Raw genomic sequence first — 18,288 nt, 5'->3', positions numbered from 1 at the left:
TGGAGGATAAGAAAAATGAAGAGGTAAAGTTTATCTTTCGTTGAATGTCCAACACCTAGAATAATACCTGGCACAAAATGCTTAAAAATTATTTGTTGAATGAATGTATGAAGTTCTTGTCCTGTACAACTAAATCAATGCAGGTGTTATTTACTAAAACGAAAAACACTGGAGAAGTTTTTTGACAGACAATGAGTTCGATATGTCTGTGAGAATTCAGAGTGGACCATTAGAAATATATCTGGAGCTAAGAAGAGAGATCAGAATCCAAGGTATGAGTTTTGGGAGTCACAGATATAATGATGGTATTTAAAGCCAGTGAGCACACACAATGAGAAAAGCAGAGGACTCTAGATTGAGCCTTGAAAAAGTCCAATATTTAGAGGATGGGCAAAGAAAGAGGAGTTTATAAAGAAGACTGACGAGGAGTACCCAAGTAGGGAGGCAACATCCTGGATAGTGCAACATCAAGGATGCGAAGACAGACAGTGATTTAAAAAGGATGGAGTAGTCAACTCTGCTAAGACATTTAGTTATACGAAAAATTTAACGTCCATTAGATTTTTGCAACACTGAAATCCTTGATAACCCCTGTGAGAGCAAGGTTTATGAATGATAGAGGCTGAATAGTGAAGGAGGGGTAAGGAAGTGGGAACCACATAAGTGGCAACTCAATTATGTTACATTTATCTGATTCAGACTCTTACCTAGCATATGCAAATGTTTCTAGAACTCTAGAAACTTAATGTAATGAGATAATATAAGAATGATTATGTGTAGCTTTTATTTATTGGGAAGAACAGCTATCCACATTTAAAAACCATTTTTATTTTATTATTTAAAATCAAATCTCAAGAAAAATAAGGATCTATTTATGTTCTAAAACAAAATTTCAGATTTTAAAATATCAATCACGAATGCTATTTTTGTCTATTTTTGATGTTGTAACTTATAGAAAATAATAAAGCGTTAGGGGGTGGAGGAGTAAAAATAGAATGACTGTGGAGCAGAGCACGGCTGCTTATTAGAATGCTTGGCTCAGACTATCACATATGAGAGACATACACTTACTGAATTTTAAAGATTTCTTCATAGTCACTGAGACTACGACAACTAATACACTGACCTCAAAATAAAATACTTCTTACTTAAACCATTTGCTTATCATATAAAGTGCAAAAATAATTTGAACTTTTTTTTAATTCTAGAGTTTCTGAGATTTATTTTACCATGAACTGGTTCAATCAATGGTTGGGAAACTTAACTCTGGAGGAAAAGCTACAATTTTCTACTGCTGAGATTCTAGGAGATGCCCTGGTTCCTATCCTTTCTGTGACCTCTCCTCTCCCTCAAGTCTGTCCCCCTATTTTTTCCACATAAGCTAACTTGTGTTGGCTCCTTGCACTGCCAAAAATTTAACGAATGAATTGTTTTTAGAAGCAGCCAAGAGAAGAAAAACAGAGAGGCTGCATTCTTTAATACTAGCATTTGGGAAAAGGAATCCTAAGAGACTAAGTGACAACATTTGTGTTAAGGTCTAAAATTCCTCACACATACACACCAGATGGAGAGCATGAGAAAATGATCAGGAACTGTGGTGACACTGAAAATGAATTAGTTGAATTGATCTTCATGATAGTAAACTGATATTTACTTCCCTCAATTTAGTTAACTTGTTTAATGACTTCTTAATCCACACTTCTAGTTTAAATTTTCATTTAAATGGAAAGATAAATTTTAAAACCAAACTGTTTCCTCTTAGCCTTATCTTGTGGCGTTTTAGTTCAAGTAAAGGCACATCTATAAATAAGAACAGACAAAACAGAATACACTAAAAAAAATCCCTTCAACCATGGTTTCTTCAAACAACATCAAAGAATAGTTAAGGGTTACTGAATCAAAACAACTTTTTTTCTGAAGTTCTACAACAGGAGAAAAATGAATTACCTGAAAGAATTAACCACTCTATTTTACATTCTGCTTGGGTGCAAACACAAACACACATACACATAACTATCCACGCAAACACACACTCACACATCACACTATTTTTAAGTTTTACTAAAAAATGATTGTGAATAGTCCAACCTTTCTTTCACTTTAATTCAAAAGATTAGGTTGCTTAAACACAGATGGTAAGAGCAGTACTTCACCAAGATCAGACCACACTTGGAATATTTTGCCTAGTTCTGGACTCCAAAATTTGGGCAGACATTGACAAAATACACATGGTTGACGGATTATGTCATGTAAGAACTGATTGATGGGACTAGTGCCATTTAGTCTAAAGAGGGGATATAATAACTATCCTCAAACATTTGTGAGGCCATCATCTGAAAGGTGTCCAGCCTCTCCGGCCCCACAACAGGTACCCCAGGGAAGTGAGGTCCGAGTACACTATTAGGGCCCTCAGATTCTGGAAACACTTGTTTTAAGACTGCAGCACTTAGAGCTGACGGAGACAAATCAAAACTTGTCAAAGCTTGGACCAGTGCTGGTGGCCATCCAAACAAGGCGTTAATCTGAATAGACTGCAAGTAAGAATAAATTGAACACAAATGTTGGAGTTCAAATGAGGTCAAAGTTTAAAGTTAAGACAGAGGTGGAGGCCTGGCTTAAAATCGGCTCGATATTTAGAACCAATTATCACTTTGCTGAAATTTGATTTTTATGGTTTCAGAAAGAGGTGGTGAGGGAAATCCCCAAGGTCTTAAAGGAATGCTTGGGCTTTGATGGAATAAACTCAACACTTTTTATAAGTTACTAATTACCAGGCATTTTACATGTATTACTTCATTTAACCCACACCACCATTTTAAGGTCACTTGCACTATTATGACTGTCATCCTCATTCTACAGATGAGGCTTAGCTACTACACCACGCTACCTCTCTACAAGGGACTGAGTGATTACATACGACACATGTGAAGAGAACCAGGGCCCTATCCACAGCAGTACAGAAAGAGGCAAGTTTTAAATAACTGTAATTCTCTGTAGAACTTTCTGAAAATGGAAGAAGCTGCCTCAGGATGGAATGAGGTTCCCATCATTTAGTGGGTTCAAGAAGAGCTAAGAGATATGCAGAGAAGTTATGCATTAGGTTAAATAAGAAAGTCTTTAAGGTTTCTTCCCATTTGAAGATTCTAATTCTACAAATGGAGTAAAAGGAGTTAAGTGTTTAATTATTTTAAGCAAAGGAATTAGGTTAAGGTAACCTGGATCCAAATCTTAGGCAGTCTATCCACTGCCAGCTGTTTGATTTTGATCGAGTTACATAACATTCTTAAGCACCAGTGTCCTATCTTTACTGATGGAGAGAACAGTATTGACCTCACAAAGGTGTATATAAAACTATGAGAGACAGTATAGGTAACGTGCTAAGCACAGTGTCTGACACACAATGAGCATCACTAAATGGTAGCTGGAGTTCATACAGTTCAACAAATTACACATGGTTTAAATTTTGTCAACAAACAAGAACTTTCATGACTTTTTCATGATTAAGGAGATGTAAACTCTGGCTTCAGAGTGTCTAATTCATCATAAAAGTTGAACTTGAAGAGATCTGGGGTAACGAGGGGAAGAAAGAAGAAAGAAAATAATAAAAGACAGTAGGCCTTTGTGAATCTTCCCATCAGCCATCTTGTTCAGATTCCCTGAGTTACCTAAATGGTAGTTTTCACTGATAAGGTAATCAGATGACACAAAACAATGTGAAACAATGTGGAAGCACCACAATGAGAACCAGAATTCTTCCAGCCAGAAATTAACTATCAGGACTGATACTATATGACAGCAAGATATTTTCAATTTTTTAATAAAAATCTTGTTCCAGGAAGAAATCATCTTATTATTCTATATCAATTTTGATCATCCCTTTTTTAATTTCCTCTCTTTTTTCTTTCCAGGATATCTGTAATCACAGAATCAGCCTTTGCCCTGAATTTTTTTTTTTTTAAAAATTGCAACTTGAGGGAAGGGAGCTATAGAGATCTGATACGCAGGAAATATGAAGTAAAACACTTCATTATTAAATACCATAAAAAAAAAAGAGGGCTTCCCTGGTGGTGCAGTGGTTGAGAGTCCGCCTGCCGATGCAGGGGACACGGGTTCGTGCCCCGGTCCGGGAAGATCCCACATACCGCGGAGCGGCTGGGCCCGTGAGCCATGGCCGCTGAGCCTGCGCATCCGGAGCCTGTACTCCGCAACAGGAGAGGCCACAGCAGTGAGAGGCCCGCGTACCGCAAAAAAAAAAAAAAAAATAAGAATTACAAAGGAAACAATACAGCAAGCAATTAATCCACTGATGTTAAAGAATTCCAAAAATGCTTGTCTTTGTAGATATTTAAACAAAATCAAATATAATAAGGAAACCCAAGCATCCAGCTGAGAATAAATGTTTAATTTGGAAAGGGGAGCTGGGTAGCAAGTAGTTTTCAGCTACAACTCATTTTAATATGTACCCTAAGATCTCTGGAAAAGATCTAAAGGTACATCCTTGGAATTATACAAAAAGAGTTCAATTTATTCTGTTTGACCATAGTGAACAAATCCAATTCTCAAGCACAGAGGGGCTTCATCCTGATAGGCCTCCAGGGTAGTAGTATGGTCACTGACTTAAGAGGTCTACTTATGTTGGAATTTTAGGAGAGATGAACAGTTTAGAAACCCTCTTTGGGTGGCTTTAATAGAGTTTATGACTTTAGAGGCTCTCAGTTCAATGGAGATACTATAACAATCCATTATAGTTCATTGAACCTCCTCTGCTCTGTACGTACACTTGGTTATTGTTGAGTTTCTCAAATGAGTGTCCCCAGGGACACTAGCTGGCCCTGCAGACCATTCTCACTGGCCCTGGTCTATACTGACAGGACATAGTTTACTTTTGACAATTTAAAAATCATTATTTAGGGGCTTCCCTGGTGGCACAGTGGTTGAGAATCCGCCTGCCAATGCAGGGGCCACGGGCTCAAGCCCTGGTCTGGGAAGATCCCACATGCTATGGAGCAACCAAGCCTGTGCACCACAGCTACTGAGCCTGTGCTCTAGAGCCCGCGAGCCACAACTACTGTGGCCCGTGCCCCTAGAGCCTGTTCTCCACAACAAGAGAAGCCACGGCAATGCAAAGCCCACGCACCACAATGAAGAGTGGCACCTGCTCACTGCAACTAGAGAAAGCCCACGTGCAGCAACAAAGACCATTGGCCAAAAATAAATAAATAAATAAATAAATAAAAATCATTATTTAATCAAATTGAAAAATTCATAACATTGAAAGAAAACTATAAAAAAAGTATCAAATAGGAATGTGTTTACTTGTAAATACCAAAAATTAATAATAGTAAGTATAGGGACTATAGAAAAAGGAGGGTGTTATTTATCTCACAATCAGGAAGTCAAACCTAGGTATCTAGGGCTAGCGTAGCAGCTAAATGATGGCATCAGGAATCTCGGCTCTTTAAAGTTTTTACAATCCTTAAAAAGTGGCTTCTGAAAAAGGGAACCTTCTGGTACTTGCTTTAGGACTCAACCCAATGATACTAAGATTGATGTACAAAGTTGCTGTGTATTAAGTGGTTTTCACTTTTATATAGTAAAATGAATGTACCACTATTTATTTATTCATTCACATATTAATGAGTATTGGGGCTGTTTCCAGTTTTTATATTACCGACAGTGCTGCCATGAACATTCTTTTCCATGTCTCATATTGTTCTTAAGGACAATTATAGTATTTGTTCATTTTTATCCTCATTATCCAAGGTTTTGTCACCTAGTGGAAACCCAGAGAGGAAAAAAATATATATTTCCATTTACTTCCAACTTAAAAGAAAATAAAACTATGGGGTAAAAAAAGATGCTGTATTCATGGAAACTCTGACATGGTACAAATAAAAAGAAAGACTAATGGTAGCCTGAAAAGTGAAAAAAAATCAAGTGAAAAAAAATCAATCAAGGTAATCTGTATTCTTGTCTTGTGGTTGTTAAGATACAGTCCCATGCTAAATAAATAACCTTATACATAAATATTCTCATAAATATATGAGAATAACCTTGAAATCTTTTCAAACATTTCCTTCTCATTAACTTCTAAGAGTCTTTGGCATTAATGCAAATATGAAGGACTGCCACATTCCCATGCCTGTTCTGCACTTACTGTACAAGTACATCCAGGAGGTCATAGAAACTTGGAAAGTACTTTATTAAACCATAGGAAAACCCTCTTGTTAATCCTAATACAATTTAATGTGCTGCCACTGGTCTTCATTTAATTCAATTTTTTCTTCACTGATTTTTGTTCTATACCATCTACAGTTTTATGAACCTCTGTCATGTGAAATAATTTACATCTGAACTCTCAGCAAGCTCACAGTGAAAGCTTTTCACTTTTATACCTTCCTCCTTAGAGACTGAACAATAAATTAGCTTCCTTAAAGTACCTATGTCCTTAAAGTACCTTGTTTCTTTTTCTGCGGTACGCGGGCCTCTCACTGCTGTGGCCTCTCCCGTTGTGGAGCACAGGCTCCAGATGCGCAGGCTCAGCGGCCATGGCTCATGGGCCCAGCCGCTCCGCGGCATGTGGGATCCTCCTGGACCGGGGCACAAACCCATGTCCCCTGCAACAGCAGGCAGACTCTCAACCACTGCGCCACCAGGGAAGCCCGCACACATATTCTTGATTGAATCATTTAGTGGCCTAACCCATTAGAAACCGTGGAATTCTTTTTTCCCAATATACAACAATTCCAATCATGTTAGGTTAACAGGAAGGAAGAACCATGTGACTGAATGCCACCAGTATATTGCTAGGGAAAGGGAAACTACTTCTAAGTTGTTGGCATTTAAAAATGTATATTTTCAACAACTGTTAAAAATAAAAGCTAACTTGGGAATTCAAATGTCAAGGCTCCAAGAATGATGCCGCGAGGGAACACAGTAACTCTGTTTTCATTACCTTCAGTAGATATTCTCTCAGTCTCTAAAAAGAAACAAGGTTAGATACCTCAATTTTAGGTAAGACTTAAAAAACTATTGCCTTTTGTTACATTAATTTATACCTACCAGTTGGAAGCAAATTGTGTCAGATGTACTTCAGAAAATCCCATTTCTTTTCATCAAATGTTCATCTTACGGTAAAGGGAAATCACTTACTGTAAAGGGAAATCAAGAAACTTCTATATATTCATTTTTAAAACAGCATCCTTTTGAAATTGGGCAATAAGAAAACCAGACATAAACATTCTGAGAGAATTAAATTACCCACTTGTACTGCCTAGTACAAAGTTTTTTGGGGTTTTTTTTGCGGTACATGGGCCTCTCACTGTTGTGGCCTCTCCCGTTGCGGAGCACAGGCTCCGGACACGCAGGCTCAGCGGCCATGGCTCACGGGCCCAGCTGCTCCGCAGCATGTGGGATCTTCCCGGACCGGGGCACAAACCCGTGTCCCCTGCATCGGCAGGCGGACTCTCAACCACTGCGCCACCATGGAAGCCCCTAGTACAAAGTTTTTAATCTTTAATGCTGACATACAGATGGTATTCTCTTCTGTTTTCTTAAGGGTCAGCAACGTAGGTATAATTCTTCCTAAGAATGATATTAAGTTATAAACTTTTGTGATACTCAAAAGTCTTGTACTTGTAATAAGCCTTGCCAAAAAAATAAACACAAAAACAAACCAAACAAACAACAACAAACAGACTGTCTGCCTGTTTATAATCCACCTGGAGCACCGATCTTGCATGCAGCCATTTGGTCTTAGCTGATCTACTAGTAGCTGAATATTTTGAGACACAGGAACTCAGGGGCTGTGGAAGATTCATCATCATATTTCAGGAAACTAGAGACTAAAGGTGAGATTAGGAAGTGAAAGAAGACAGGAGTTGGGTTGAGGTTGACACTTTCCCAGGGTGGAGAGAAGCAACAGGTGAGGACACGATAAAGAAGGACTTTCAAGACATTTCCTTGAACCTGAGAGTTCCAATGTGACTTTTCACATCCATCCTGAAATTTAGATCCTCTGATACCAAACCTTCCATAGGTGTCTAGTTGTTCGAGCTCTGGAACAAATTCTCATAAAAGTAAAACATTTAATTTATGGTGAAGGAAAAGATTAGGATAAACAAGGAGATGAGGGTGAAAGATGCTAACTTGTTCAATTCATCTGTTCAATCTGTCTGGTAGAACTACGAACCCCTTACCCCCCCACCCCTGTACCCACCCCTCAGGCCACTGTATACAATTAGAAGTAGACTACGGTGGGGGAAAAAACAAAATAATAAGAGGCTTCCTTTAGCTTCTTCAAGGCTGAGTTAGATAGTATCTGTAGGCATTAAAATTTATTTTTCAAGTCAGGTCAGTGGACCAGTGAAGGTAGAAGGTAGATGAAGAGTTAAATTATATAACTTTTCCACCAGCTCTCCATGTCAGGCACCCTGACCTCCAACAGCATCTCTCCAAAACACTACTCTTAAAGCACAGGCTCCAATTACTTATTACTTCTGAGAGCTCTAACTCATGGGAGTGATGGACCAACAGAACAAACTGCAAAGGGACACTCTTGCTTGAATTTCTGTTAAGAGACATGTAAACATCTATGTATCTTGGGAAGAAATACCCTGACTCTGGGTATGTGTAATAAAGCACACATAAGTTCCCAGCTACAGAATCAGAACTATATGTGTGGATGGAGGGGTATTGGTGCAAAGGGACAGGATGGTAAAACCCACTGAGAAAAGAAAGAGACCTTTAGAACTCACAAGAGTTACCTTTCTAGCTGAAGACATCAGAGCACGAGGCCTTCTGAATAAAATAAAGCCTTCTTCTGTTATCTATAAAACCATGATGTTAGTGACATTGTAAGGAGAATATTTTGCTTCAGCACTGCTGATATCAGAATATTTATTACCTTTCTATTATTTATTGACTGTCCCATTTGCTATGTATGCTTGTATATTGGAGGAATACAAGTTGATCCAATAGAAATAATTTTCCAAATTATTGGCACAGCTAAACCCAGGAATGATACAGTACAAAATGATATTAGGAAAACACTCGATTACTGGTATCAAACACTCCCTCTAGCAAGCTTGTAGAAAAAGGGACATTCTATTCAGCGAACACAGAAGTGCTTCAGACTATCCACATATAGAATAAAAACTAATCTCAATTAGAGACTTGAATGAGAAAATGGAAAATTCTCAGGAATCCAAGAAGTATGTCTTTCTTTTACTACAACTGGTTGATTCTTCTCTCTCTAAACCTTGACTGCCTTTGCCTCTCTAATTATTTGGTGTAACGTCTGTCTTGCATTTGCAAGTTTCCATGTTCCAGATCCACAGAGAGTGAACAGCTCTCTCTTAGTCCCAACTCCAGCTTCTGGAAACAGAATATGGACATCCCAGCTTGAATCTGATGTGACCTCTGGTCCAGTAGGTTACGGACTGAGAGGAGAAAGTGTTGAAATCACACACATACATGATATCTCTCTGACTTAGGAAAGTGTGCCTTAGAAAACAGAGGGGGAAATAAATAACTCATTGGCAAAACAGACCAGCTAAAATTGTTAGCAATGATGGTAATGATGTTGTTGTTGGTGGTGGTGATGATGATGACGACATGACGTTTAAGAATTCAAGCGCTCAATAAAGTTTCACAAACATATTACCCCTTAACCCTGCAATTTAACTCCTGAGTTTCTATTCAAGACAAATGAATGGACATTCTACCAAAAGACATAAACAAGAATGTTCACAGCAGTTCTATTTATAAACGATGAAACCTGGAAGCAACCCAAATGTCCTTCAACAATACACTGAATAAATTGTGATATAATCACAACGGATGTCTGAAGATATTTAAGAACACCTCTGAAACTATAGGACAATGTCTTTGATCTCAACAATGAATTGGAGGGAAAAAGTTTTCTAAATAATATAAAAGTAATTGATAGTACTTTTCCTCTCTGCCTGGCTCTAAATGTTTTACATTTATTTAGACCTCACAACAGTTTTCACAGAAATTCCATTTTATAGATGAGAAAACTGAGGCACTAATTACTTGCACAAATAAGTAGTGGGACGAGTATCTGAATCCAGTTGAGACTCAGTCAGAGTTGGGATGAGTTTGGAAGATTTCTACTTTGTACTTCCATCTACAGTTATGGTTTCATCTAGTAGTATGTGACATCATGTGGAGTAAAAAGAGTTATTTTAATACATAAAAAAATCCAAAAGACAGCCAGTAATAACTGGTCTCTCTTTTCCCAAATTATTCCAGACTCAACATAATGCTTTCCTTTCAAGGACTGTATGCAGGGTCTTAGGACACAAATGTTTAGGAACAGATAATGTCTCACCCAGAGTCATGGGGAGATGACTGCTATGCCTGGTGGCCGCAGGGTGTACCACAAGCTGCAATATTCTAGATGCATGAAAACTTATGCATCCTGTCCATTCTACTAGGGACAGATATAATTAAGGAACTAATTAAAGTGCATAAATATAATCATTCTGCTTATTTTAAGTTTTCAGATAATAAATATATGATTTTTCATCAACATACAAAAATATGTATATTATATTTCAGAAAATTTTTTATTTTTGAAAATAGTTTGTGATGTAACTATACATACTTTAAAAATCTGTCAGGAAATAAGGAAATATTTCAAGAAATTGTGTGACGTTACTGATGCTTAGTACTCTCTTCGGGGCAATGCACTGTGTAGTTTCCTACCTGTAATTCTGCACTGCTTTACCATCCACCTCAGGCCCACTCATCTTTCTCTCAGCCTCACACTGACTTAGGCATTCAGCTCCTTTTAGTTGCACTTGAATTGAACTTGGGCTTTTTAGGTCAAAAGACCCACAGGGCATTTAGACCCTTGATGTTGCCAAGATCCTGGGACAGTTTTATGTTAAAAAAGTTGGCATCTCTTCCTCCGCCTTTATGAGCACTACCAAAGGGTCTTTGGGGCTTTCTCCTGGTCCCAGGAGATGGAGGAGAAAATAATCTATCCAACATATACAGACAGGTGAATAGACACAGCTTCATATACATCATGTTTAATGTATTATCAATCACTTTACTTCAAACATTATTGTAAAAGATTGTGCTTAAATAAATTTCAAAATATACACAAAACTGTTATCTATAAACTTATCACCTCTACTTTGGTAAATGTGCCTTCCACTCTCTCTTGCCTCATTCAAAATGTTTCATGTCAAGATACTTCAAAAATATTTGACATCTCTTTTAATTCTGTGTGGTCACTAAATCGAGCAATATTCCATTTCACTTAAGCCCCAAATACTGACCTCTCCAGCCATTATCTTGGAGGGAAGCCACTCAAATGGAATTTTCAAATGTGTGTGCATTGTTAGAAGCCATGCTTTTGCTTCTCACTCATCATTTTAGCCCTCTGGACCATGCACACAATACAAGAAAAACAGGAATGTCTGCATAAGGCTCGATCAAGCACAACATGTCAGTGGAAATATTTTCAAATTCAAACTACCAATCACTGCTGGATATGACTTGTTGACACCCAGTACCATCCCTGCCTTCTGAGCTCTCCTCCTGAGCTTGCAGGAGTATAAAGCCTGCAAACTACATTTCCAGATCCTTTTGCCAGCAAGGATCCAGGGAGAGTCCTTCAGTGAGAGAAGCTTGTGTGAGAGCTGGAAGGCAGAAAAGAAAGAGAAACCCTTGTTCTCAGGTCGCAGTTGGGGCAGGTGTGGTCTGGTCAGAGGGCTCAGGAGCTTTTGCCCAAGGCTTTGGGTCATTTCCTGAGATGTACGCGTGTTCGTTGCTACAGGCATCTGAGACTGTTGGCCCAGCTCCTCTCAAGTTCCGCCCTTTCAGATTCCCTACATTACACCTCCTTTCTACAGTAAAGACCTAGGGTGGTTTTTACTTTCCTGACCCAAATCACTTACACATCAAACAAATACACAAATGTTCAAACAATAATTCAAATTATGATTTTCCTTTCACATAGACGGTACTGCACTGCTACAGAATTACACTCACCGTGCTGTACATAAGGTCCTCAGGACTTACCCTTCTTCCAACTAAAAATCTGAGCCCTTTGATCTGCATCACCCCACTTCCCCTGCCCCCCAGGCCCTGGCAACCATCATTCTGTTCTCTGTTTCTATAAAATCAGCTTTTTTTTTTAAGAGTCCACATATAAGTGATACCATACAATATTTTCCTTTCTCTTTCTGGCCTATTTCACTTAGCATAATGCGCTCCAGATTAATCCATGTAGTTAATAATATATTATATACTTGAAAGTTGCTGAGAGTAGATCTTAAGCATTCTCATCACACACACACACACACACACACACACACACACACACACACGAAAAAGAGTTAGCTATATTAACTACATGAGGTATGGATGTGTTTATTATCTTGATCTTGGTAATCATTCTGTAATGTGTGTGTGTCTGCGTATAAAATCATTATGTTGTATACTTTAAATATATGCAACTATATTTGTGATTATTCCTCAAAAAAGTTAAAAAGTAACTTTCAGTTCACAGATTTCACAACACATCTTCATCCAACCTCACAACAATCTTACAAAATTGATGTAGTTGGTATTAGTGGTCTTATTAGTGGTCTTACATGAGGAAACTTAGACACTTCTAGGCCACACTGAATGTGTGCTTCTCTCCTTTTTCAATGCCTAACCAGATTAAATGATAAAGTATATAAGATGCAATGCAAGGATCCACCTGCAATTTCATCTAAGCTCTAACTTTTAACCTTGTCTTTGTGAGCATTCCCCATAAGGTAGAAGCCCTCTTAACTGACCTTCCTTTAAGTGGCCCACTGGGTTCACATTAATTAACAATTTCCATTTCCATCAGTAGTGTCTGATATGATTGCACACTGAGTGATCCCAGCTAGTACGAATCCCACAAGTTAAGTTTATCAACAATCAGTTGTGTTTATTCCCAATCTTGTTTTACCAGCTGCACCCGCTATTAGACTTATGCAATTCAATAAATATTACATAAATAATTACATTGTTAGCAAATATTTATAGAGAAGTTCCTATGTTCCTGGCACTGTTCTATATACTTTATATAAATTAATCCACTTAACAACCATCCTATGTAGTAGACAGTATTATTATCTCCCTCTTAGAGGTGAGAAAACTGAGGCCCAAAGAATCTAGGAAACTTTTCCAAAGTCATACAGATAGTAAGTTGCAGATTTAAACACAAACAATCTAACTTTAGAATCCATGCTTGCTCTTAACCGCTATGCAAATAAGAGTTCAAAAGGAAAGAGTTATTTCTATTAAGACTAAACCACAAAAGCTCATAAAGAAATGTTCATAGCAAAATTATTTATAATTGTCAAAAGTGGAAACAGTTCAAAACACCATCAACTAATGAATGGATAACAAAGTATGGCTTATCTGTACAATGAAATATTATTCATCCATAAAGGTGCAGGCAATACAGACACATGTTACAATATGGATGAATCTTGAAAACATGCTAAGTGGAAAAGCCAGGCACAAACTCCAATCATATAAAAGTTATGACTCCATTTATTCAAAATGTTCAAAATAAGCAAATCCATAGAGGTAGAAAATAGACGGGTGGTTGCCTAGGGCTAGGGATTTAGGGACAAATGGAGAGTGGTTGCTAATGGATATGGGAATTCCTTTTTGAAGTAATGCATATCTTCTAAAATTGACTGTGGTAATGGATGTATAATTCTTTGAATATACTAAAAACTACTGTATTAGGGGAAAAAAACCCAATTAATTGCTTTGGAAAGGCTTTAAATAAAGGTGATCTGCTAAGAGAAATATCAATACAGTGGAAATACAATGCAAAAAAGACTTGGGAAAAAAAACATAAAAAATCTATAAGGACTCTGCCACTGGAATATTTCAAAATTATTCTTACCTCTTGCTTCATTTTAAAGAAGCTAAAACTGGAAATAATAAACATTGTATTACAGATGTGGGTAATACAAAAAATAAAAGTCAAGTCCTAAAAAGCAATGCATGAAGGACTGGGGGAGCCCTGAAATGGGGAAGCATGGGAAATCAGGAAAGGTTTCACAGAAGGGGTGACACTGAATGTCTTCTAAACAGTGTTCACGAAACCCTGAAAAGTGCAGATGGTTTTTCAAACAGGAGCATGAAAGTCATGTGATCAGAATATGGTTAAAAGCTCTTATGTGCCTGGAACACGAGGCAGGTGCAAGAGAAGGAAAGAGGAAGGAAATGCAAATGGAGAGGTAAGTCAGGGCAAAGATGTCTTACTAAGGATTATACACCTTATTTTGTCAGTCCAGGAGATCCAACAAAGAGGTTTAAGTGAGGATCAAGCAGTGATGCAAACCTGCATGCATTAAAGAAACAGGAGGTTCTGTCAGCAATGCAGACTGATTGGAGGGAAAACAATGGAGGCACAGAAACCAACTTTGTGGCTATTCACTATCAAAGCAGGAAATGCTGAGACCCAAACCACAGCAGTGACTATGAAGACAGAGAAGAGAGGATGTGTTGGTATCTTTATATAGAATAGAAAGAGCTGAGTGACAAGAACAGAGGATAAACTCCATGAGGACAGGAAGCAGGTGGTTTTGCTAACAATTTTACCCCCAGAGCCACAAGTGTTCAATATTTATGAAGTAAATAAGTGACTTCTGAATGTGAAGGGGGGAAAGAGAAGGATGATCATTTTCTTCATTTTCTAGCATTATTTTCTAGGTTTGATGATGAGATCTTCAAATGGAAATGAAGATTGCAAGAGAGAGATTTCAAAGGGGAAATGGTAAGTCTGGTGGGACAGTTTGGGATTGAAGTACCTGAAAATAAGAAACTGGTGAACATGTACAACATACAACTAACTGAAAATATGGGACTACAGTTCCAGAAAGAAAGGAGGGCTGGTGGATATAAATCTCAGGAGGCCTTGAGGTAAATGACAGATAAAACTGAGAGAATGAATGAGCTCGAACCAGCTAAGTCTTCAATGAAAGAGAGAACATTAGGGGTGGTAGCTTGAAAAGCTAAGGAACAGAAGACCAACCAAGGCATGTAACCAAAAGTGAGGTCTGGCTGCTCACCGCTCAAAAGCCAATAAAGAGACCAGGTTGGTGGAAAGGAAAGTTTGCTTTATTTTGGAAGCTGACAAGCGGGGCAGTGGGGGCGCTGATGCCTACCCCCGACCCCCGCCCGGACAATCAGGGGGCAAGAGCTTTTATAGACAGAGGGAGGGGGCCGCATGCAGAAACAATACAGTCAGCTCTGACAGTCATCTTGAAATTGGTCATTGGTGGTCTGACCAGCATCATCTTGATCGTTTTAGGTACAGTTAGTCTTCAGTTCCAGGGTCAGTTTGTTCCCATTTCTTTGAAGCCAATTCTCAGAATTGTGGCAGCCTATGTCATGGCTACAGCCTGGTCATCATGTAGTTAACTTCTTCTACCTGGTGGGAGTTTCAGTATCTATAAGACAGCTCACAGGATATGGCTCAGAATATTATCTACTGCCCTTAAGGAGGAACTAAAGGTCCTTGACTATGCTCAATGACTAAACTATTATTATTTGGTCTCTTTTGACTGTTTTCCTGTTTCTGCATTTTCTCACTTCTCTGATTAAACTTATTCTTTGGCTAAAGTTTTTCCACAGACAAAAGTAGGCTGAGGACATGGGGGTGGGGGGGTAGGACCATAGGGTCCTGCTCCGTTTCAGGCAGACTGTAGAGGAATGCTCACTGAATTAGTGCGGGATGATGTGAGAAATTTTGAGAAGAGTGTTAATATTGGGGTTTCTAATCCTGAATGCAAAATTAGGATTCTCTGCATCCACTCAAATCTACATGGTAGAAAAGACTTGTATTTATTTATCATTCCAATCATGACAACTCATTACCAAATATCAAGGTTAATCCAATTCTTGGATTTGAGAACCCACTGAATAAATTCTGGGTCATCATCCATCAGGAGTATCCTCAGCTAAACGGTTAGATTTTTTTTTTCTTTCCAGTTGATAAGTTTGCTGACCTTATATTAAAACAGTGCCTACCGTAAAGCATCATTTTTTGAGATTTTCATGTTAAGTCAGAAAACAATTCAGTAAAAAGACTAGCCTCTTTGCAAATTAAATCATGATGACCAGCATGTATCCACAGAAACAAGAATATAACTGCAGTAAAGAAACACACTGTCAGACATGTTTCAACATAAGGAGATAAAGATGGGCTCAGAGAATGGAAGCTAGAAAAGGGAGGACCAAAGGACAATGAAGTTCAGCTTCTCTCTAGGCCAGGCCTAAGGGAAAGTCCATTGCTTCCAGGTATCCATTCTCATCCTATAGACAGAAATAGTTTTGAGGTAGGGAGGAATAATTCATCACAATGCCTACAATTGCTCTCAAGATCGTGCAATTTCCTTCATTATTATTTGGTGGCTTCCAGCCAAGTTCTTTACCTGTAATTGTTTCTGGAAAGACCTGCCCATGTCTGGTAAGTTTCTGGTGAGGCTCTGCAGCATCAACCATAATCTCCTTCTCTAACTTTAACATCTTTCCATAGGAATACACAAATCTAAAAGCAGCCGCACTCCACCTCATGTCCAAGTTGAGTCATCTGTTCTCAACATCAGTAGCCTAAGAGAAGAGTCATTCATCAAACAATTTTCTTGGCTGTCTACTATGTGTTAGGCATTGTGTCAAGTGCTTTGGATACTGGATACATCAGAGATTAAAAAAGAAATCACTCCTCCCTCATGGAGATCAGTGAGAAAGAGAGACAAGGGGGGGGGAAAGGATTAATTAACTTTCATATTGTGGTAAGTGTCGAATCAAAAGCTGAATCCACTCCACACTCACTGGCCCTTCACTGTTCCTCAAACATACCAGGCACATGCCCACCTCAGGGCCTTTGCATTTATAGTTTCCCTGCCACTGTCTGGAATGATCTTCCCCCAGTTATCTGTATCACTCCCTTTCTTCCTTCACATCTTTATACAAATGTCTTCATATCAGGGAGGACTTTTCTTACCATACTACTTAAAATTGCAATTTTCACTCCTGAACTTTTCAACCTTATTCTCTGCTTTATTTTTCTGCAAAGCATCTACCACCTTCTAGCATACTATACAATTTGATTATTTTATTTTCTATACTAGAATGTAAACTACTTTTGATTAGAGATATTTGTCTGTCATATGAATTGATTTATCCCATGTCTAGAATAGCTGCTGGCACATAATCGATGCTCTTTCTAAGACAGATAAAGTGAGAGTAAAGAAGGAACGACTAGATTGGGGTGAGGATCCGAAGGCTTTGCTGAGAAAGTGATATAAAGAATAAAAAAGAGCTAGCTATGCAAAAAGAAGCGGTAGTGCTTTCAAGGCAAAGGCCCTGAGGCAGGGAGAGGTCAACAAGGTAAGGACCTGAAAGAAGGCCAGTGTGAAAAAGTATAACGGGAGAGGGGCTGGTGGTCTGGGGCAGGGTCCTAGAAGTAAGCAAGGGACAGATGATGCAATACCTTGAAGGTCAGGATAAGGAAAATAGATGTGCAAAGAGAAGGACTGCAGGGAGAAAGGAAGGGAAGTAGACAAACCCTGACTGTACTATGAAAGCACAGATTGGAGGAGGCAAGAATGAAAGGATAGAGGGCCAGTTAGGAGACTGTTGAAAATTCCAGGCTCAAGATGAAGGTGACCTGGACAAGCACACACCAGTGGAGATGAGAGAACTAGAAGAATTTAAGAAATGTTTGGGAGATATAATTGACCACATTTGCTGATGGATTCTACCAAGGCATAAAGAAGAGTGTGGAATCGAGAATGACTCCTGGGTTTCTAACTTACGAATCAGATTTTAGCTTCAGCATCTAGAGATTCCAGCAAGAATAAATTGCTCTGACTGTCCTGTAAAATGAAAGGGACATAAACGAAATCAACCATTTGTTGAATGCATTGAACGTCTTCGAAGTCTACTGTCTAACTTCATTAAGTCTAAGTTAACTTGCGTTTCTATTTTAATCTAAAGATTTCATTGAGTTTAAGCTCACAGCCCATACATAGTGTAGTCTGTCAATGTCTTTTATTCTACTGAAAGGAAAGATTAAATGTTCAATATGTGTTCCTTGCTTCCTCTTTTATTTTGTATACACTCGTTGCTTTACTGATGCTATTTCATTCTTCCTTCTCAGCAACCCTGTTGTGTCTATATTATTATTACTTAAGAGAAAACCAAGGCTCTAATATTTGCCAAATATCACTGAGCTAGTAAGGGTTGGAA

General features: G+C 38.4%; 1 long non-coding RNA gene across 1 annotated transcript in view; it reads right to left on the bottom strand.

Annotated features, from left to right (window-relative positions):
• Positions 1 to 7,121, bottom strand: part of LOC141279061 (uncharacterized) — a 43,379-nt gene extending 36,258 nt beyond the window's left edge. The window contains exon 1 of the long non-coding RNA XR_012332811.1: positions 7,063 to 7,121. This is a non-coding gene — a long non-coding RNA (uncharacterized lncRNA). The remainder of the gene's footprint in view (positions 1 to 7,062) is intronic.
• Between the last annotated feature and the right edge of the window lie 11,167 nt (positions 7,122 to 18,288).

This window comes from Tursiops truncatus, chromosome 7 (assembly GCF_011762595.2).
Source record: "Tursiops truncatus isolate mTurTru1 chromosome 7, mTurTru1.mat.Y, whole genome shotgun sequence".
NCBI classification, from domain to species: Eukaryota; Metazoa; Chordata; class Mammalia; order Artiodactyla; family Delphinidae; genus Tursiops; species Tursiops truncatus.
The sequence above is the reverse complement of the archived record's forward strand: the minus strand, read 5'-3'. Positions and strand labels throughout refer to the sequence as shown.